We start from the raw sequence: 24,388 nt of genomic DNA, 5'->3' as shown, positions 1-24,388 counted from the left end.
AAGAAGACTGTGAGACAACATGGGAGAAGGAGTCAGAGAACACAGAAATTCACCATTGAGGTTCCAATTGCCTCTCTGGAAAAGGATAAGTTACACCACCATCTGCACAGGTTTACTGAAGTCAAAGAAATTCTAGATCCTCTTCAAACTCTCCCACCCCAATTACCATAGCAGTTGACACATTATTTATCATTTAGATGCTTTAATGATTTGATATCTTATTTGACATCAGTGTAAATCTCAAAGTCATTTTTAAAGGTAGTCAAGCATTAATCTCAAATTTCTACATGGGAAACAGGCACAGCTAGACTGAAGACCTGATTTTCAGAAGAGTAGATGAGATCTTCAAAGAAACTTCACTTATCTTTTGCATGCAGTAAAAAACTTAGCTGCAAATGCAACAAAAAATAGGCTAGGCTTCCACACAGGAATGGAATGTGTTTTGTGGAATGAATTTCTGAAAAAACCTCTTAATTCAGAATAGTGCCTGCAATGGAAGACCGTGGATGTTAGAGGAACAAAGATAAAACTGATACCATATATAGAACCACAGTTTTCTTAAAGACATCAGTCAGGTCACTTGCTCTAAGAGAACAAGGACAAAGTGAACCCAAGGAACACCTCCACATTCTTCGCATCCTTTTGGGGAAAAGGAAGATGACAACAGCACAAAAGGCAAAAAGGCAAAAGTTGAATAGAAGGGGTTAATGATCCACAAAGGAGTGGGAACATCTCAGTCCACTTTTTCCCCCTCTTTCAGCTCCACCATTACAACAAACAGGGTAATGAGCAGAGCCTCAATCCCTGACTGAATCCATCCAAGCCAAGTCAGAAATGAGGCCAGTTAAAAAAAAGCAGCAGCCACAGAATAATGCTGGTGTGAGAGTGTATGTTGCCAACTGGCTTTCCTCATTGACTGCACGTGCAAAAGCACCAGAGCCCAATAGTGGAGACTGGTAGATTTCATAGGGATACAACTGCAGCGTGACGATCATATACACGTAGAACACTTCAGGCTGCAATCACTCCCAGCAGGAGCATTTCCTTAGCACTTGCCTACGTTTGTCAGTTCACACTGGAACATGCCATGTTTTTATTTTTGTTTATTGATTTTAACATTTAACAATGTCACAAGTCAGTTCACAGGGCTACGTAATAGAAAATAAAACCCAACAATAATAAATAAACCATTTCAGCATCCTCTTAGGGAGCCCACACCAAACATAGAAACATGAGAAATGAATAGCAGTCACAGTGAGCACCCCATGTACCTTAACCTTGGCAGACTGTACATAAATATACACCTCCAATGTATTCTTTCACTGAAAGGATTAAGAAAGAGCCCCCTTTCTCCTTTTACGTCCATGACTTACCTCATAGTTCAAATTTACACTATTCTGCCCCTAAAAGCCAATGTTTTTAAGGTCATTTTGCATGGCCTTACAGCTTTAGAACTAACACCACACAAGGTATAAATAGGTAGCTATCTAGCCAGTACCACAGGATGGTTAAAAGTCAAGCAACTAAATTGAACGGAGTACTGATGATCAAGAATATATGGACTTGTAGAAAAAAATATAAGCTACTCCAGAGGTTTTATTGGGTTTTAAGGGGCAGGGATAGCTCAGTGGTTAGAACATTGGCCTTGTAAACCCATGGTTGTGAGCTCAGCCCTTGAGAGGGCTGTTCTGGGGTAGGTAAGATTAAAAAAAAAAAAAAAAAAAACTTGTGAGAGATGGTGATAGGTCCTGCTGCAAGTTCAGGGGATTCAAAGACCTTGCAAGGTCCCTTCCAGTTCTAGGAGATATGTGTATAAACCTTTCTGTAACTACAGCTGCAATCATGCAAATATGTGAAATATTAGTATGCCTGCACAAGTGAGTGGACAATTAAGACAACATCAATAACACATACACAATAATACACAACAGTTATACTAGGAAATAACTTCAAAGTTAGGCACTACATCAAAGTAGCCAGCAGAGAGTCTACACACATTTTCCCACTTCAAAAGTTGGGAGCCCAACTTCAAAGTCCTTACTCCATTCCTGGAAATGGAGTAGTGCCCTACTTCGAACCTGGGTGTGTGTGGATGCTCAGCTTTGAAGTAAGCAACTTCAAAGTTATTTTTGCAGTGTAGACACAGACATTGTATGTTATCTGCAATTCTGAATCTCAGCATAGCCAAAGATATGTGGAAACAAAGGCTGCCACTAACATTTTTGCACTAGTGAGTGAGATGGGCAATTTTGCATTTATTTAATAGCACTGGTGAAGGAAAAAATGAATTGTCTTTAAATATAGAATGAATAACAACGCTAATGAAGAATGTTGCTCTGTAGAGGAGACTGTTACAATAGAAAATTAGCAATTCTGTGCTTAAATCAATCACTCATATCACATGATCCAAGTCAATAGAAGGACTGAGTAAGTGCTATCATTGACCTTAATCAACCAACAATTGGTGTTCAGGGATCAGAAATTCTAGGTATAAAGCAAGCCCTTTACAATTTGTAGGGACTGGCAGACAGCTTATAGCCATGTTGTTTCAAGATAATTGTTTTGTGAAACTGTGTTTGATACGTTTAAATATAACATACCATATACAGACAGCAATGGAATAAGCAAACATCTAAGAAATTTCACATAGTACAAATCCTGAATATGCACATACACAAACATTATTTAAAAAGTTAACTCCCCCATTTTTAAACTTGGGTATTTTTAGAGCATTAAAATGTATTGGCTTTGTAGAAAGGTTTATAATGAAACACAATATAATAATTCTGCTCTTTGGAAATAAGCCATTTGTGAGTGAGGGTCTTAAAAATCTTGCTTCACAACTGTTAATTTAGAGCTTAATCCTGCAGTCCTTTTCCATTCAAAACTGCCATTGAGCTCAAAGGGAGAAGGACAGCCCTAACACACTTATTTATCCACTTCATACATTGAATGTGATTTAGGATTGAACGCAACAGATTTCACCAGAACTAATGGGCCAGATATATTCATACAATGTCATATTATTGATTTTACTTTCTTCTTCCTATTGTTTGCATTCTCTTTTGAAGAATATATGGTTAGTAATACTGTAGATATCATTTACAATTATTATATCATTCACTGTTTCTTCATGTAAAGTGCATGCTTTGTAATTACATTCTTTCTAATAAAAAGACTCCCATAAGTCAAAGGGAGTCTAAGTCTAAACTGGTATAATCTACTGTAAGTGTCGGGAAAAATGGAACATTAAAATCCCTCTGAATTTTTGTATGATTTTCAAATTTCTTTTTCAAAAAATTTAAAGTGGGGAAAAAATAGAGTTAATTTTAAACATTTTCTAAAGAAAAGTATTTATCTAATAGGTCACACAACAAATTTCCAGGCACCTTATAAAATGAAGAGCCTATTTCATTGCAAAAATCATACTATATTTGGAGCTTTACAGTAACTAGAAAAGAAATATTCAGAGTTATGCAGCAATAAATAACTTTAAGGGCTTTTTTTTTTTTAAACCTGACACTGTTTCTGAAATATTGCTGAATTTCTTAAAGGAGCCATATATATTTGTTTAAACCCTATGCATTTCAACAAAGGCTAAATATTTGAGCAACTTTCTTTAAAGAGTAATAGGTCATGAGATTGTTGTCTTATTTTTCATCTTCACTGATTTACATTTTAATATTTTGTTTCTAAATTACAATTATGCAAAATATGATGCATTTTGGATGACTATTTGGAATGTTTACAATTATTTAATATAATTTACTTAACTATTTTGAAACCAAATGATGTGTTGAATTAAAAAAAGTTCAACACTCAAATTTCGTTCATATGCTCATTTCTCAGCATACTGTACTGACAGCTGAGGATGGCAAATTTTCATTTGTGCTTTATGAATCGTGCTCCACCGGGGTGCACTGGTACAATATGCAATTTTAGAATCTTTCCATAAAAAGACAAATTTATTTTGTGAAATCAATTCTCAATTTAGATGTTGTTACAATAGCTACTGTATGAATATTCTGAGTTTGAAACTCAAAGTCTAAAGATATATTATGAGCTATAAGCATATACTTTTATCTGTGAACTTCAAAGTAGCATATAGATGGTTTATTTCTGAGATTCCATCTAATACCTTAATAGCAATTTTTCCATTGAGATTTATGATCTCAGGAACTTTGTTTGCACACATCAGTAACCTCCATGGTGAAATTCAGATTTGGCTATAATATGCCCTCATTAAAACAAGCTTGATCTCCAGTTCTGCATTTCTTCATTGTAATTACTTCAAGAGCACAAAAAGCAATGTGGTTTAAGAGCAAGGCGGCATTTCCGTTTTTTACTAAATTAAAGGCTCCAATGCTGAAACTTGAATCAAATGCCACTACTCTCATTATTTAAGTTTTAAATAAATTATATTTGACTACATGTATATAAAATGTAAATTTATATTGAAACTTAAGTGGACTTTTGAGTTTCTCCACATATTTGCAACATAGGCTATCCAAATCCAGATTGAAAAAGCTGTGCATGGAACTGTAGGAACTATACCATCAAATCTAGCATTGACACATACACACAAACAAGCAGATTTGGAAAAAAATCAGATTTGCAGCACATAACTGTGCTCTTCTTGTTATTTCAAGGAGTGCTGTGGCTATAAACAATCTGCACAAAACAAACAAGCAATCATGTAACACTTTAGAGACTAACAAAATAATTTATTACATGATGTGCTTTCACGGAGCAGACCCACTTCTGATCTGGAATTAGTGCACTTCATTTTCAGCACTAATTCCAGATCTGAAGAAGTGGGTCTGCCTCATGAAAGCTCATCACCTAATAAATGAATTTGTTAGTCTTTAAAGTGCTACATGGCTGCTTTTTTGTTTTGTGAAGATGCAGACTAACAAGGCTACCTCTCTGTGACTTCATAAATAATCTGAAAATTCAGATGGTACGTCCTTCCTCTCAATATATAAATGAGGCAGAACAAGAATTTAGAACTCTAGAGGCAGCATGCTCAGGATGAGTTATACTAGCACAATTTTCTTTGGATTCTGTCAGAAACTTTCATCTGATCTCTTTTGGATTTGAATTTCTACTCACATTTGCTGTTTTTATTGTTGGACTACTTGCCCTAGGAACTACTAAATGAATAGACCCATTGCGCTGCTTCAAATTCAAAAAGCCAACTGGAACCAACTGAAAATCGGCCTATAATGCAAATTCGAAACCCTTATTCCATACCCACTTCTCTGGTTCCCATAGTAGATCAAATCTAAAACTGGAAGGGACTCCTATTTCATACTGAGCTGGGACATTCTTAGGAGATTTTGGTTTACAACGATGGACTCAGACTCATGAGAGTTCCACCTCTTCAGGATAAAATGACACAAATTAGCTAGCAGATATCAGAGCCATTGAATCTAAGTTTGAAACCTGGTAGAGCTTAATATTCAATCCCACACCTGATCCAAGTCCAAAACACTAACTCCTCAGCCCATTTCCCTGTATGATTAAATTCATATCTTATAAAAAGCCTTGTTAGTCTGGAATATTCTTCCAAACTGTCAGATTTCAGCAATGAACATTCTGGAAGTATCTGAATTCCAGATGCATTTGAGTCCAGAAAAGATTAAGAACCACTCCTATTAAGGCACAGGAGAAGGCTTTTTGTATTGTGTATGTCACTGAAGGAAAAGTTATGACATTGTACTCATCTGAGACTTTAGGGAAAACCTCTCAGCCTCCAAAATCACAGGATTTTCAGAGTGCTAGTAATGTGTGTCACAGGCTGAAAATGTCACAGCCATGAAAATAACTTTCAGTAGACTTGAATCAACATAGGAGGCAATAAACTCTTCTATTCCCTTTCATGGATCCATAAAATTAAAACCTGGACTCACTGAAATCAATGGAATTATGTCCAGTGACTTCAGTGGAGACAGGATTTCAACTTTCAACGAAGGCCAGAAGGGATCATTATATTTATCTATCTTGATCGCTGTCATAGCACAAAGCACAGAATTTCACCTACTCATTCAAGATGGGAGCTATAACAAACCCATTCTTGATTTCCACCTTAATCTGGATTTACCAGGACAGCAAAATGTTACTTCTCTGCAGCTTCTCAGTGCTTATGTCACATGGCCAATAACAAACTGTGATTTGCCACGTCACTTATGCTATGCCCAACCAGTGCAAGCAGTAGCACTGAATGGCTTAATGTATGTGACCTATCACAGCCAAAAGCAAGAATCTGCCATTCCTCTGACTTCACTGAAATACATGCCACATGCAACACAATATTTCAGTTCCTTTCTCTCTTTTTCACCTTCTTGGTGACTATGAACATGACTTACAGCACAAAGAGCACAGCCCTGGGGTTGCATGAGTTTTGTCAGTGTTGTGATAGGTGTCTGCTTTGAAAAATATTAAAGCAACTCAGTGTCATATGCCACACAAGCTCCTGCTGTGATTGTGAACATGGTACCGTGCATAAAAGTGAATATTCTAGTTAAGTTATAGCAACGAAGGGTCCTGTGGCACCTTATAGACTAACAGAAAACTTTTGAGCATGAGCTTTTGTGAGCACAGACTCACTTCATCTGATGCTGGTCTTGGAAATCTGCAGGGCCAGGTATAAATAAGCCAGAGCAAGGGTGGGGATAACAAGGTTAGCTCATTCAGCAAGGGTGAGGCTTACTACCAGCAGTTGATCTGGAGGTGTGAACACCAAGGGAGGGGAAGCTGCTTTTAGTTATGTTACTCTTTAGATGTGTCCTCCATTAAACATAACTGCATTATGTGACAAATAATCAACGTTCAGATGACACTCAGGAGTTCCAACCACTAATCCCAGGCTAAATGTACCTGATATTTGCCTTATTTCCAACATTTTACATTGCACCTGTACTCCCAGTCTAAAAAAGCCAATAATCCCATTACACAATTGAGGAGCTGCCTGAGTTTTCTTGGGAGAAAAAAGCGGCTGCTTGTCAATGCCACTTCTTGAAATTGTAACAGGTTTTGTTCTCTTAGTTTCAATTGTTTAAATGTTTCGTAAAGATCTTTTTTATTTTACCAAAAATTCCAAACCATAGGGAAACTACAGTGACTTTTATATCAAGGGCTGCAAAGAAAATTAAAAGAGTAAATATTAGTTCCAAACAACCCGTGGAAGTGTGAGCTGTCTTACGGCTGAAAACATAATGACTGGAGGCTGCCATTTTCTGCTATATGGAACATTAGTGTTTTTGTCATCCCCTTGCGCCCATTATCTGACAGTTCGGCTACATCCTCTAATTTCCACAGCTCCTCCCACCAAATCTCTACTATTGCACTCATAAACATCACTACTCCAGCCGCAGTTCAGATCCTAGCTCCTGCTCAGTTTAGATGTCGACTTACCTGATCTACAGATCCTGGCCAGGTTCCAGGTTTATTCTCTTGTCTGTTTGATCATCACCTGCACTATCCCCTCCTTGAATCAAGCATCCTTACCTTCCTTATGAGTCCCTTCCCTCCACAGCAAAGATCCAGGTACTAACTGAGTGACCCTGGCTTGTTATTCTGGGCTCTGGAGAGATTGAGGGCTATTTAACTAATAACCTCCCAACCTTATGAGGATTCTCACCAACAGCCACAGTCTATACCGCAGGAACACCAGTGGTGGAACTTTCCCTTGCAACAAAGCCCGTTGCCAGTTTTGTCCACATATCTATTTTGGAGGTACCATCAATGGACCTAACCAGGTTATTCACAGAATCACAGGCACATTCTCATGTTCCTCAACTAACATCATATAGACCATCATGTGCCAACAATGCCCAGATGCTTTGTATATTGGACAGGCTTCAAGCTCTCTTAGACAAAGAATTAATGAGCACAAAACAGACATAAAAACACTCCTGATCCACCAACTGGTCAGCCAACATTTTAATGGAGTGGGCCATTCTGTTAATGACTTAAAAGTCTGCATCTTACTGAAGAGGAATTTTCATAACAGTCTTGAAAGAGAGGCTGCTGAACTCTCTTTTATATTTAAATTCGACACATTAACACATAGCTTGAATCAGGATATGAATTTTCTGGGTCATTATAGGGGCTCTTTTGCCTACTTGGCTTAATCTAATTCTTGACTCTCCCCCCGCCCCCCCGTCCGCCCCTCAACTCTCTGATTTTCTCACCTTGATAATTTTTTTTCTGATTTGTCAACCTTGATTACTATTTTTGGTTCTCTGTGCCTTAAATATTGAGTCTGTTCTGGTATGGCTATGGTCTGAAGAAGTGGGTCTGTCCCACGAAAGCTCACCTAATAAATTATTTTGTTAGTCTTTAAAGAGCTACTTTACTGTGTTTTTGTTTTGAAAGGAGATGGTTATTGTTCGACTGAGTCTTAGTGTGGGACTGAGATTGTGGATGATGTCCAGAAGAGTCCTGGAGTCCACGAAGGAGATGAGTTTTTTTGTTCCATAACAAAAAAGGGGGAGAGGGAAACATTCCACGGAATAAGTTTGAACTTATGTAAAGTAAAATGTTGATTTGTTTTTCAAAAAAAAGCCAACTCCCTTGCTTTTAATACAAACCAGGAGGATTCAGAAACATGAAATTAAAAGTGGAGTTTTTCTTTAAACTTACAAAAAGTTACAAAAAATTGAACAAAATGATACAAATATATTAGGTTGTCTAAAAAAATCTGGGTACTGGACAGGGGCACAAACAGAAATTCGGCCTTGATCAGGTTAACTAAACTCTCACTCAAGCAGTTCCCCCAATATGTACCACAGCTTCTCAAAAGATGTCATCCAGACTATGTGTATTGTTTGAAGCAAGCATGACATTTCTAATCTAAGGGCCCAACAACAAATTTAAGCATATGCTTTAACTCCATCATTATTCAGCAGAACACGTAAGTACATGCTTAAATCCCATTGACATCATGCTTAACTGTGCTGCTTAAAACTAAGACTCCTGAATTGGATGCTAAGAACACAGATCTTTGAAAGATCACCTAGGTACCAAAAGAGAAATGTTCACTACAGTAAAAGACCAAACAAAGAAACACAGGTGGAGTTATCATAGTATAAGATTATGCTTCTTCGCTGAATGACTTAAATAACTGACATTCTTTGCATGAATGCGAGTCTCACGTTTACAAAATACTGAACTCTACTCATGAAACCAAAAGTAAAAAACCATAAACAATTCATAATTTAATGAAATTGTGTTCCCCTCACAAACACAATAAAATTTCTAAACAACAGAACAAGCAAATTTTATACAAGTTTGTTTAATGTACAGCCTCCATGTATAAAATATTAATCAAAAAAGGAAAGCACGATTCCGAAAAAAAAAGTTTAATATAAAAGGAAGGTGTAAGACAAGCACAATGGAAAAATTATTCTTTTAATAAATTAATTTCTTATTTAAATTTCAAAGTGCAAATATTCCATTCACACACATGCACACAAACAATCCATCTACATTATTCAGAAATATACAAAAGCCTTATATAAACCACTAAGTTACAACTATCATTAATGATAGTACACACTTGTCTACTTACTAGCCAATCTCCACCTATATCTCCTTCTGTTAGAGCCTGGATCCTTTGCCTATTGCATTCAATTGTTGTTCTACTAGCATTTACTACTGATAATAGATGCAGAATCAGGCCCTAATAGAATACTAGGTAACAGCGTCCCTTAATCGAAGGGTTTAAGTGTTGGCAATATCTTTGATAATAAGCTAGATGTGACTTCTTCACCTAGATGTCCAGCAGTTATTAGACTAAATAAGGGTTGAAGATTGTTTAGAATTAATACTGTTCACATTTAAATACAAATTATCTTTGCAGGATTTTGCATATTGATTGGGCACTGCTGTTAAGTCCTCTTATTTCTAAAGAAATAAATGATCCCTACTCAACACACAAAAGCTACCCTACCTCTAAATAATGATCACCACAGGGGACACATTCTAAATGAAAGTAAATTCTACATATTGTAACTAGGCAGCTGAGATCCAGTTTCCAGAAGAAGGTAAAGTTTCTTTGGAGCTTAGGACAGCATTTCATTTGCCTAGCCTAAGTTACTTAAACTTTATATGAAAAATAATGTTTGAAATATAAAGAGACATGGGAAAAAGACAGGAGAAAGAGCCAAAGAATGCTTTAACAATGAGAAGTCCTGTGTCACCTTATAGACTATCGCTACGTCTACACTAGAATCATCTGTCTACAGAAGTTGCTGTAGGAAGAGATGGTCTGACAAAAGTTATGTTGACAGATTGCATCTACACATAAAAGCGGACTGAACTTTTGATCCCCTGTGTTGGCAAAAGGACCCCCTGGCACCTACACAGCTTTTTATTGACAGTTTCTATTGACAAAACACATTTTGTATGTAGATGCTCTGAGAGTTTTGTGTTGCTAAAACTCCAGTTCTGTCTGCAAACCTCAACAGTGTAGATGTAGCCTAACAAATTTATTAAAGCAGAAGCTTTTGTTGGCAAAGACCCACTTCAGCAGATGCAATGCAATGCATCTGTTGACATGGGTCTTTGCCCACGAAAGCTTATGCTCCAATAAATCTGTTAGTCTATAAAGGTACTGTAAACTGTCTACAGGCAGACTTGAACCTGGGACTTCTGGAGCCTAGCACAGTCACCCCTAAAGCTTGAGCTAAAGGCCAGCTGCCTCTCAGCCTAGGCTGTAGAGGACACTTATTCTTTCTCTGTGACGTGGTCTAGGTACCACCACATGGGACAGTTAACCACACATAGGTGTGCGGATTACAGTGCCACAGGACATCTTGGTTTTGTGGATACAGACTGACACAGCTACCCCTCTGATACTTGCCCCAAAGAATGCTTTGATATGTTCCTCTTAAAAAGGAGACTATAATGATGGTCCTTCTGGCCTTAAAGCTGTGTGAGTCAATGAGAAAGGTTTGCAGGGCTGCAAAGGAGGCAGAAGTCTTCAAACTCACAGGCTGTGTCTTTATATGCCACTTCTTCCAAAGCAGCATGGTAATGAGCCATCCAGAAGATGCTAATGAGATGTGGATTTAAATTTCCCATGCCTCATTAGCATATGGGCACATGATTCGGAGTCCAGACGAAGCTCTCCAGGACTCCAAAATACACATGCAGACGCATGGCCCACGTGGATCTTCTGGAAGGAACTCTTCCTTCCACAAGTCCCTTCTTCCTCAAAACCCTCCTTCTGGAAGATACCCGCAAGCTGAACATCTATTCTGGAGTCCAGAAGAGCATCTTCTGGACTCCAAATCATGTGTCCATATGCTAATGAGGTGTGGGAAATTTACATCCACGCCTCATTAGCATCTTCTGGCCGGCTCATTACCATGCCACTTCCAGAAGTGGCGGCACGTGAAGATACAGCCATACAGTCTTGTGATCCATGAAGAACACTCAACTGCATCCCTGCAGATGCTATAACTATGGGCTTCTCTTCACTTCCACAAAGATCAGCCTAGTCAGGGTCAATTTCTGGATTTCAGTTTTGTGTGTCTGCTAAAGACATGCGAGACAGATCTCTCTTGAGATTAGCAGTTGAAACGCTCCCAATGACCACCCTCACTGAGAACAGACCTTACAGTCAACTGCAGATACACTGACTCCCACTACGCAATTGGCATAGCTAGAATTGCATGTCCACAGTTGATTGTAAGGTCTAGTGTAGACCAAGCCTACTCATTCACCCTTATTTACAGTCCTGCTAGTGTCCACTCTCATGGCGGAAAAGCTGTTTCAGGCATAGAGCCATTTTTCACTGTTAATTCAGCTCTTGCTCTGATATCCCCAGGTACGGACGGGAGTGTGCTTAAAGCCCATGCTTGTTTCAGCATCCTGCTGGCTTGTTCTATTAGATTCCACTCCATCAGCTAGTGGGAATGGAGGGGAGAATACAGGCCAAAGAAACCACAGATGTGTTTAAGTCTCTTCTAACTGGGAGAGCTGATGCCATAAATACTATATCAACAAATTTAGCATCATTGTGGGGCCAAGATTTTTTTTCAAAGGCTTCTTTTCCCAATAGAAAAGCCTAAATAACCACACAAAACCTAGTGAAAAAGATTTTAACATACCAGGAAATGCCATCTCAAGGGCAGAGTAGTAAATTCTTATCAAGAAGATCACACATGTAGATGTCCTGGAAGGGAACTGCACTTCTGACATGGAGCATTTCCATAATAGATTTGGTTTGAATAAAATATATGAAAATCTTCTCCAGATAAGAATCACCTCTCATAAACTTCAAAGGAATTATGACTTTAATCTCGTTATCAAGCAAACTGAATCTAAGTAAAGGAGACCAAATCATAAAACAACTATGGACCTGCGTGTGAAAAAACTTAATAAGGTCTTCAGTGAGTTGACTTCACTGGGACTAATCATGGCAACAAATCCTGAAATAAGTATGTGTTTGCACGGCTGGGCCCTAAAGAAGTAGTAGTGATTCACTAGCACTGAGAACTTTCTTTTCTGAAGTGGTCCCGATTTCTCTCAATCATTTGGTTAAACACTAAGGCTGGGTCAACACTACAGTTTTGTTGACAGAAGGGGCCTTCTGTCAACATAACTCAGGGAACGCCCACACACTTAAAGCATTCTCTCTATAGAACTCTGCACTTTCCTTGACAGTATTATCCCTCAAAAATTTGAGGCATAACAATCTCTGGACAGAATGCTGTTGACAAAAGTGCGGTGTAGACGCTTCTGTTGACAGAGAGGGCTTCCGGTTGCTGGGCAGCCCTTTTTGCAGAGCTGCCATTCCATTTGCTGGCACCAGAGGGCAGTGCAGCCTGGCAGTTCTCTGCCGACAGAACAAGTTCCACACAGATGCAATCCATCAACAGAATACTGTCGAGATTTCCCTGTCGACAGATGCTTCTACTGTAGACGTGGCCTTAACAAAACTTGTTTTTTTCCAAATGCAGTCAGCATATTCATCTTCTTTACACACTTTGCTGTGAAGCTACTGGTGTCATAGATCTGATCAATTAACACGACCCTCATGCCTCTATTTACATTATACAGCAGAGAAGAGGGAAAGCTGGTGTGTTCACATCCAGCCAAAACCTGATTTACACATCTACCAATCTGTGATGGTTTGTAGTACTTCTCCTGGAATGCAACTTGGGCTGAAAACAGCCATAAGGTAGGCCTCAATACTTACAGATTTAAACTGCCCCCTAAACAGCTATTTCTTACCAAACATATTGTAAACCAAAATAATTAAAATCCCATCTGACTGCACATCCTGAACAGCATTTTCAGTCACATTATTTTTAAGTATTTAATAGATTTCATATGAATAACCATTAGCTGACATTGTACTATGGTGAACTTACAAAGCGTTTGATTTTGTAAGCTCTGCACACACAACATTCCTGTTGGCTCCAGTGAGAATTATGAATGCATATCATTTGTAGATACAGACCTAGCTACTTTCAGTCTTTTTTCCTGCAGAGACAACCCCCATTGAATTACTTTGTAAGAGAACAACTTATATACATCTAAATTTGTAAGCTTACTTTATCTCATGTTAACAGATATGGTTAAGTACAGGTTAAGGATATTATCTAAAACCCATGGAAGTCTATGGGAAGACTGATTTCCATGGAGTATGGATAGTGCTCCCTTTTTTTTTTTTCACCCTACAGATATATAAAAAATTCATTATTATACTTGTTAAGATAAAATTAAAGAGAGAATTTGTCAGGTTAAATTAGATTCTGCAAATTTTAGCTTTGTACAGATACCTAAGCCTGGCAGAGAGAAATTTCCATGATTTTTTAATTCTATCGGAAAAAAACAAACAAACAACAACAACAACTTTTTATTGTACCCATTTTTGCTAGCCAAGCATTATGTAAGTGCATGGCAGCCACAAACACAAACTGGTAAGAAACAAAAAAGTAACCAGTGCAACCAATTCCATTATTTTCAAAGGAAATAAAAGGCAAAAAAAATAAAATAGAGAAATGTAGGGTTTAAAAATGTTTGGATTTAATAACTCACACCATTATCACAGAGTTAACGAAAACTGCTTTTGAAAAATATGGGTCCAAACCCCCAGCTGGGCAATTGGGCAGATCTTGCCAGCTTGCCATGGAAATGGAGTAACTGAGCTCCAGTAGCATCATTCCTCTCTCTCTGGAGACACACCTAACTATTTTGTCACTTATTTCATGAGAAGAGATGACTGGAGAGTCTGCAGAGTCAAAGATTGCCTTCCCATCCTCCATGGCATGCCTCCTCTATCATGCATCCTCCCAGGTTTCAATATCTAACAGGGAGTTACTACCAGAACTCCCAGTCACAATTTATTCCCATGGCTCACCCCCATAGCTTTTACACAGCGTCCCAGAGGGGAACCCAACCAATAGCATCTGATGGAGCTGCCTGGAAAAAGAAGGGTGAGGAGAAGAGCAATAAGTAAACAGGATCTATCAATGTGGACATCTCTTGACTCCACTCCCCAAGGATTCTCACCTCATCCTAAATTCCACAGCTCAATAAACCTTTCCACCTTGAAGGAATAGATGGTAGGAAACTTCAAGCAGGGTTCGGGGCTTCACATAGTTTTCTTTGTCTGTGTCCCTCTCCCCTGAGAGGGGTATTCCACAAGACTGACAGTTTTAATGTAACACTTTTTCCCTGTAACATCCAGCTGTATTAAACAATTTACTGTGGGATTTCTGTTACCGCTTACTGAGTGCATCTGTGTGCAAACAGAAAATAAACCACTCCTGTTCGCAAAGGCTACATCTACATAAAAGAGGCTTTTCCCTTTCTGTTGGGAAGAACCATGGAGCATCTAAACACAAAATGTGTTTGTCAACAAAAGCCAGCACATCTGCCAGCAGCACTATAACTCTCTCGTTCAGGTTTCACATCTCTCTCAGCAGTGTTCTGTTGACAAAACAGCCATGTAGATTCTCTGGGCCCTTTTGTCAACAGACAGGGCTTCCAGTTCACTTCGCAGCCCTGTTTTCAGAGCTTCGGTCAGCGGTTCTATCAAGAGAGGGTCAGGCAGCCTGGCTGCTCTCTGTCGATTGAGCAGATTGCTCTTTCTATCTGCTTTTACGTGTAGATGCAAACTGTCGACGGAAGTTTTGCCAGTAAATTCCTTCCAACGGTCACTTCTGTTGACAGAGTCTTCTCAAGTAGATGTAGCCAAAATGTTATAAATCTAACAGACTAACCCTGTATTCCTTGCATACCCAATTCCTAAGCTTTTGGGATGCAGAACTGGACTTCAATCAGTTAAGTTCAAATACATAATATATTTAATGGTGTGACAACAAAAATCCACACTGGCTTACAAAGTATTTATATTACTACTGTGACTCATCAGCATGGGGCTTTTAGATTTCATTTGCATATTACACCTTCCATCCCTGGGAACATTCATATTTTATATTATGAATTCTTACAGGGTAAGAACCAAGCTCTCTCTTACATCTGGAAAGCATCTAACACTGGAAATAAAACAAATAAAAAATAATATGAACTCAGCCTGGAAATTTTATTTTCCTTATTGTTCCTTTGCCTAACAGCATGTTCAATATTTACAGCTATTGTATGTAAGTCCACACATGCGTGTACCTTTTGGCATTTGAATAAAACACATTCTGATCAATGAGTTTTTCTTTAAACACCATGAATATTTTGAAAAGGCCCAAAATACTTTAAAGAGAGAGTGTAATAGTAATGTTAAGAACAAAGTAGTCTACTAGCTTTTATTCCTGTCGTGGTATTAACAGAAGGGAACCAAAATTATAGAGTCTCTTTCCCACTGATTCCATTAAGAAGAATCATAATCTTGCAGCATATTCCCAATGAATCAATGAAGAACAGACCCCTTACATAGTAGAGCACGTTAATTAAGGGTGATATATAGTCACTTTAATTATAAATTCAAATTTGAGGCAGTCTATAAGTTCTGTCTTTTCAAACTATAAAGCGCTGAGATTTGAAGAAATGAATCGGGAAAAGGTTTTGTACATGAAGAAATAAAACTACAAAAAGTTTTCTTTGAGCATGATCTCACACACTGGCTTGAGACAATTTGACATTAAAAAGAAAGAGCTTACTAGAGTTGTTTTAAGTGTTCAAATGAAAATAGAAAGTACCAGGTCTTTCTCCCTGGTAGAACGCATGGGCACAGAGTTCTGGAACCTTTTTTGCACTAGAACACTAGAAAAATTTTCACTACCGGTCCTGCAGCAGCACAGGGACTGGGGCAGGAGCCCTCCACTGGTCCCGCAGCAGTGTGGGGACCAGAGTATTAAAACAGAACACCCTAGCCCCTATGAGGCATCATCAGGCTTGACTTCTGGCACCTTTTTTCCCTAGGAAAAAAAGCATTGGAAAACACACATCAGGCACGCCTGCTTTGGAGTTTTGTTAGACCTGGTGGTCCAAGCTGTTCCCACTGAAAAGAGAGAGAGTTTTGCCTGTGGCTTCATTGGAAGGAAAATTAGGCCCTTGAAATTCATGCAAACCTTTATCTATTTTCTCAGCAAAGAAAGACCAAATAGAAGTTTTATATTAACACGGTGTGAAATTTTCAGTTAAACATGATATTGATGAAAAAGCAAGTGAAACAGTAGTTTCAAGATGAGATTTGCTTTGCAACCACACAGGTTGAAACCAGTAAAAACATTCACACAGACTTTCATGAAGAAAGCCACAAGGGCTTGTCTACATCAGAGTTTATTTTGCCAGTCTCACTGTAGTCATGTAGGTACGGCAGAGCAAGTGCTTAGTCTTGGCATCAATGTAGAAAGTGACTTGTACTAATGCATCTTTAGCCTACATCAATACAAGTCACTTCTCAACCAATACACTAAATAGATTGTAGGGATTTCCATTGTCACACCTAGATCAGCAAAGGCTATGGTACATAGGCCTTTGGTATAGACAAGCACTGAGTTTCAGACAGACAATCTTACATCTAAGTACCATTACAGCACTTTCATGAAAGTGACAATGCAAATATATGGAGACGCTGTTATTGCTACCCATGAAAACAAACCCTCACTATTGTACACTCATGCAGATCTATTAAAATAAGAAATATTAGAAAAAAGTCACCCAGCAGCCTCTTTCTAATATAAAATTCAATCTGTATCACCTTGCTTTTCTTACTAGAGCACTCAGTCTTTTTCTCCAGCAGCAAACCTCAGTTTTCTTGAACTCATTTATACTTATTCATTCTATTACCTTTCCTGTAACCTATTCCACATGGTTATTTCCCTTCTGCATTAAGTAATTCTGCCTGAGTTTAGTATTTACTCCCAGTTTCCTAAAATTCAGATTTAAGCAGACTTATAAATGTGTGTTTCTATACTCTGTGAGAAACAATATTCCAGTGACAAAGCTGAAGGTAACAATGTCAGTGCAAATCTTTGGAGACCACTTTATAGCAATGAAATAAAATAATCTTCATACAAATTATACTATCATTTAGAAAAATAAATGAACGTCTACTCCTCAACTTAGCATGGTTTGCTCAAGTCTGATTCTCAGCCTCTCACATCCCAGACCAGCAGAGATCTGCACTGCTGGAGAGACAATATACAGCTCTGGGCCATGTGGGCAGGGATGTTACTCCATAGCAATGAGAAATAAGGCTCTAGTCATCCTCAAACAGAAGAACTAGAATGGCACGTCTCCAGGATGCAAAATAGGAGGAAGGCTTCTAATGGGACACAGGGTACTACCAGAGTGAAGACATTTCCCAGAAGTGACCATAATTATATTAAGGCTGAAAAGGAAACTGGGGCATTCTGAAACTCCTTGCATTGGGTGAAATCCTAACCCCAGAAGAGTCAATGGCAGCATTCCCATTGATATCAACAGAGCAAGGACTTCAGCCATTGCACCTAGGCAACATAATGACACCAGACTGGGAGCATCTGGCATAGGTAAAGTCATTTAACTTCCCTGCATTAGCTTTCCTTATCTATAAAATCAGCTAATACTATCAGTGAGAAAAGGCCAAATTTTCTAAAGGAGACTAATTTTGGGCGCCTCCTCTTTTAGGCATCCAATTTTTGATACCTCATGACTGATTTTCAGAGGCGATGAGCACTCTCAACTGGAATCACTGAGAGTTACATCTGTGGTGCTCACTTCTTCCAAAAATGCCAAGTGTCTGAAGTTGAGGGTCTTAAATTGAAGTGCCAGAAATTAGCGGCCACTTCTGAAAATTTGAGCTTTGGGGCTTGTTCAGTGTTATCAAGATGTAAAACACACAGTGAAAATGCTAAGAACCATTATATTATTAGGCACTGCATCCTCGACCCTAAAGTCCTCCCACAGCAGGTTACGTTGACTTTTTTTTTTTTTTTTTAACAACATGGCAATCTATTAATGAAGAATCATCTTATTCTGCCTTTTGATGTGAGATTGACACAGGACAAATGCTGCAATGCACAGTGTAACAAGGGTCAGACACCAATGCTGCTGCGGCTGTTTTGACTTTGTTTTCCTGATTTGTGTTAAATAATAATGGTATTATGAAAAACTGTTTGTCTTTCATTTAGTTCATCTTGACCTCGTGAACCCAGGCTCTTTAAAAACAATCGCACACAGTATATAGAGATTAAGACCGACAAAAATTGGTGAATTTAAAATGCTTTCAAGAACCCATCCCAGAGATAGGGCAATTATGGTAGACTAATTGTGATTAGCCTAGTAATCTGTGATTTTTCCTTTTTTTGATGCAGCTGGTTAGCTAGCAAGTCCATAAAGTGCACATGAAATCTTAAGTGAATTTAAACACATGTGAAAGATTCAGACTATATAGCATGTTCTCCCTTCTAGAATGTGTGTTTATTCACAGAACTAGTACAGCTGGGCAGGGCCAATGCAAATGTCCCCTCACCGCCCTAACAATGTGCTTCATCTCTGGTCTGGATAGCTGAGGGGAGTGAAAGGGTACTTCAAATCTCCATGTTCATTCACTGTTTAGCTTCACTGCTGAACCTGCCAATAAGAGTGACAACATCGACGTGTTTCTTGTGATCTGCTAAGAAATGGGATGACACCACCAATTCATCTCATGTTGGTCACCAAACATCCATAAGATCATAACTGTGTTCAGTCACTTCAGACCAAGGTCAGATTGACTAGTGACTTAGTTCTGAGTTCTCTATTCTGTTATCAGTACCCTGTAACATTCAATCCCCGAACTTTAAATTAGAAATACACATTCTGATAATATCTCCTAGGACCATGCACTTAAAGGTTTCAAAATTATTGTACTTGTACATACAAATATTTTCCTTCACAGCATTGCATCCTTTTTTCTTGTTCAGTAAGCATCTGTACCCAAACACCATTTGTTAGAAACAATTTGGATTTTCATCTTTTCTTGCCAGTAAGTTTAAGCATGTTTATGTAAAAGGGGAAATGCATAATATATTTTTCTTCTCTCCTGAATACACAATGCTTATACCTATGAAACACAGGCACGTAATGCCCTCAGAAAGATGAGATGAGGGATGAGACAGAAGATGCAAAGTTTGAATGGAGGAATTTAAAAAATAGCATTTCAAACATCATACCATTTTTAGCGTTATGAAGAGACTAGCTACGTCTATTCAGAAATCTGAGAGAAATTCAGAAGCAGAGTTAAATGTACTAATGTTTTCCCAAAACATGCTAAATCAGTAGATACTAAAAAGCTGTAATTGTCCTCATTCAGACTCGAAAAATAAATCTATTTACTATTTTCTTTTGGATGTTTTTATAAAGTTCAAATAAATCCATGCAAATGCCTTTTTTATTCAAAGACACCTGTGCAATTCACAGCCAACTTCAAGCAAAAAGAAACATTTGAAAAAAAATGACCTATACTGATTTTTTTTTTTTATACTTGAGGAAAAGTTGTGCTGCTATGGGAAATAAAAATAGCCCATTTCAACGAACTAATGGATTTTATAGGTCTGGTCTCGTGTAAATTTCCCTGTTCCCTAAGGCTCCCACAGTGGGTAAATAACCTAATGTTTCAGCTTTCTGTACTGAAGTTCACAATTCCTGATCTCAACATTGCTTCACTGCTGCAAGCTAAGTAGTGGTACTGGTGCTGCAACTTCCAGACTACTTACTCTCCTCTCTGATCATGAATGGGTTGAGCTATTGGCCTCTAGCATGGACGAAAATACAACAATCAACCTCTTCATTATATAAATTTTCAGTGAAGACAATGCCAGACAACATGCTGAACATCAGAGATTTCAAGTATTCTCAGAAGTTAGGAAAGCCCGGGTAGAACAATATCTTCTCTTTTTCCCAGTGCAATGGACAAACTCAGTGCAAATTTATTAAAATCATTTCAGTAAAGCATTTCTGTAATACTTTGGGAACTGTGTTGTGAAACATTGTTCTAAAATAGAAATATTTTGACAAATTTGCTGCAAAAGTATTATGAGGACTAACCTTTTTTCATGCGTAAGGACGTTAAGTTCACTGCCATCATTTGAAAAGTAGCAAAAAAGAAACTTTAAAAATACCTAGCAATTTTTAAATAAATTAACATTAAATCTCATTTTCATGCAGCAGTATAAACGTAATGTCACATCTACAGGTCTGAAAAAGGATCAGACATCAATAAGTGTCCCCTGCTTAAGGAAGGATCAACTGGAGTAAGATTCCAACTACTAAACATCTGAGACATTAGTGGATAGTCTCCTACAAACCAATTTTAAGTGGTTTATCAAATTGGTAGTGTTTTCTATTTATAATGTTCTTTGAACCCTAAGCAAATTAATTTACAATTTTTGAAAAGTTAAAATACAAATAACAGTACATCCATTGTAATGTGAATAAAAACAAATACGACAGAAAGAGGAAAACAGATATTGAAGATATGCATCTCAAGCTGTTTTTTGCAACTACAAAATCAGAAAGCCCTCAAGTTGTCAAAACTCAAGAGAAAAAGATTAGCTGTCTAATGAACATAGGTACCTGATTTTAAGAGATGCTGAGCACCCAGAACTCTGTCTGAAGTAAATGGGAACTACAGGTTCATCATTTCTGAAAATCAGGCCCAAACTGCATTATAATAGATAGGAATGGTATTTGGAGAGTATTTTTGTTGCAAAAATGAACAGGGCTCAAAATAATCTGTCAAAGAAGCACTTCTACATTCATAAAGCTAGTCCTAAAGCTAGCTAGCTCTCATCTGTGGGGAAAAAGTTAATTCACAGGGCTCAGAGGGCTTGCATTTGTCAAGGAGCAGGACGTCAATGCTATCATTATCAGGCAAATCAGCCAGGCGTTTAATGGTAGAATCAGGAGACATTTGCTCTCCACTATCAGAATGACATCATAACTAAAACAGCCTTCAGCAAGAAGGAAAGAGAAACACTGTAAGGCTTGGACTATACACTGGCTTAGCACTTTTACTATGTTATACTGAGTCACTGCTCCCCTTTTAGGAGGAAAAGCTTTTAAATGTCTTGATGATAAAACTTCGTCCCGTAGCATTTCTAACCCACAGATCGTGATTGCAAAAAAGCACTCCTATACCTGTTCCTCAACACTGGAGAGTATGTTAAACCAGCCATCTAGTTCAGAAGGGATGATTGTCGATTACAATTTACAACTGTGCTTTTAAGTTTTCTGGCATTTCTCACTATCCTACTAATTTTCCCTCTTTGGTGAGCTATATGGAGCTGTAGAGACCCACAGCCTAGTTAACTGTTTTTTAAAAGTGAGTTCACACACACACACACACACACACACACACACACACAGAGAGAGAGAGAGAGAGAGAGAGAGACCTTTGAGTAATTGGAGAAATTTAATGATGAACTCCTGAAAAGCAGTACACATTTAGCTTCCACAGTAGCTGTAACAATACACCCCAGATCCACAAACTGCCAATCCATCCTCCCACTACCCCGCACTACAGGTACACACACTCCACAAAAACCTCACCCTGTGTAAGAAGCATGAGGGGAAAAGTTATGAAAGTCGACAGACAACCTAAAATCCCTCAGGCTACAAAAAAATCCTGCTATTGAGAAACCACCCCAGAGACCACACAGGGAATGTACAGCTTTCAGAAGCACTTCTCATCTTATTTGCACTTAACCTATTGATGTACTTAGGCAGGTCACTTACTTTTCGAATAGGTTTGAACCCTTTATAACCATGCAGCTCGCCGCGGTTTTCGCTTGGGTTTTTGGTTGGGTTGGGTTTTGGCAAACAAGTTTCATATAAAAAAAAAAGTCCAATTATGCAGATCTGCTCCAGACAGGTAGTGAATATTCACTATGATGGTGACAGCGTAACAGTTCAGTGCAACACACCGCACTGGACTGATTTCTGAGGCAACATCACCACCATGCTCTGGTCCTCACTGAAGCATCTTGAAGTTAATTAAAGCTGCAATGTCCACTTTTCCAGCCACCCTCCTCATTCCGGTTTACTGTTTCAACATCCAACCAGCAAGGGGGCCTCCCTTGCCACAATCACTGAACAATGAACAAAGATTTGAGTGATAGATGGGGGTGGGAATCCTCCACAGGAATAATCAAATCCGGTTTAAACAAGTTAAAAAAAAAAAAAGATAGTTTCTTATATTATACTAGAAAAGAAAACATTCCTCTCCAGCTGATCATGCCCAGGCGTGGGGCCAGTACCTCTCAGAGAAGACCTACAAGCATCCAGTCCTCCTCACTTCGAGCAGTGAATGAACCCAAACAAGGATTCTAAACTTAATTATGACACTTAAAATAGTCTCCCCCCCATACTCAGGGAGGCTCGCGGCTGGTATCTGTATCAACCGGTCAAATCAGCTCAGCAAACACGGCCCCTGTTGGATTGATTTTAAACTGCACAAGGGAAAAAAAATGCACAGCTCTCAAAGTGCACTACATACTAAAGCAGACAGACAAGGGGACGCGCACATGCTTTCTGAAGGGGCTTTTCAAAGACCAGTCTACTGCCTGTTATCTGGGTTTAGTATTTTCATTGTTTGTCCATGCATGTTCAATAACAAACAGAGCAGCCTCAGCGCCTTCGGGTGGCAAGGACTCCGCGCTTAGCCAGCTCATTTTCTGCTAAAGTGAAAATGAAGGGATCTGACAAATCACGTCTCCGCCTAGACACTATTATAGACATAACAATATCCGCCAAACAAAACCCCTGAAACAATAACATCCATGCACGTAAATAGGCTACCCAGCCCTTTCTCCTTCTATACTTTTCCTCTCCCCTCAAATTTCTCTACCCCTCCCCAAAGTGCAGGAATGCATAAAGCGCCTTAATATTCTACAGAGAGGCGGCTTTTGGGCATCAATTGATAGCAATTATACTGTAGGAGTCAAAAAACTAACTTTTCGGCTGGACCCAATCAAACCTGTGCCACAGTCTTCTTGAAAGAGCTACAGCCCATTTTAAAGGCACCCCCCGCCCTTTTTTGAGTTCCCAAGCATCCCTGTCCCTTTCACCCTTTTCTCCTCCACAGAGTTGTACCGATATTAATTATTTGCAAAACGGCAACAGATGGGCGCCTGCACATCTCCATTCCTTCCCTGCCCATCAAAGACCCTCCTTTCATTTAAAATCTTGAAACAGATCCCGTGCCCCCGCCTCCGACTGTTCTCCTCAGTACTTCACCCCTGCAAAATACGCCTCAGCCCGAGGAGAGCAGAGCAGTGCCGCCCCCGTGGACTAGAAAGAGAGAGAGACGGTCCCACTCCTCCCATCGCAGCACTTTTTCAAGCCAGCCTCCCCCCCCTTGCCCAGACCTCCGCACCCCCCAGCATGAACGCGGACGCCTTGACCTAACCCCGTTCCTTGCAAGACGCTTCTCTGATCTTATGGGATTGCAATTTAAGTTTCCTCTTTAACCTGTTACTTTTCCTCTCCATTACAAACGCCTCGGGGTTGGGGGCTGACAGGTGCCTCCCTGCGCCTCCGGCAGTGTTTTCCGGCAGGCTCCTTCCTTCCCCCGGCTGCAAGGTTTGAAACCCGAGCTGACATTTAGTGCCCACTTGAATGTCATAACGTTCCTCCAAGCATTATGCACGGCTCCTAGTCATAAGAGGTCGATTAGAGCACAAAATGGCAGGTCTCTGAGGCACTGGAGTCGCACAAGTTTGACACATGGTGTGCATCCGCTAACTTTGATTTAAAAAAAAAAAAAAGGAGGGAGTTTACACATTGCACTCCGGGTGGCCGGGAGCCTGCAAGGCGGGAGGGTCCCTTTGGAGTCACTTCATCAAAGTTTACTCCGCACCAACCCTTTAAACCCGAAAAGTTTCTGGGCAACTTAACGGCCGGGTTGGTCGGAGCTGCCGGGGGCTGACTTGCTCCTGTCCGACCCTGG

General features: G+C 39.1%; 1 protein-coding gene across 4 annotated transcripts in view; it reads right to left on the bottom strand.

Moving 5' to 3' along the window:
- The window catches only part of ZNF536 (zinc finger protein 536), a 495,063-nt gene extending 471,055 nt beyond the window's left edge, over positions 1-24,008 (bottom strand). For all 4 annotated transcript variants that reach the window (XR_012647462.1, XR_012647463.1, XM_075008654.1 and 1 more), the window contains exon 1: positions 23,911-24,008. The gene's annotated coding sequence lies outside the window, so the exon portion shown is untranslated. The remainder of the gene's footprint in view (positions 1-23,910) is intronic.
- Positions 24,009-24,388: the final 380 nt, after the last annotated feature.

This window comes from Carettochelys insculpta, chromosome 14, assembly GCF_033958435.1.
Source record: "Carettochelys insculpta isolate YL-2023 chromosome 14, ASM3395843v1, whole genome shotgun sequence".
Taxonomy (NCBI): domain Eukaryota; kingdom Metazoa; phylum Chordata; order Testudines; family Carettochelyidae; genus Carettochelys; species Carettochelys insculpta.
Note: the sequence above shows the minus strand (reverse complement) of the source record. Positions and strands in the feature narration are given on the sequence as shown.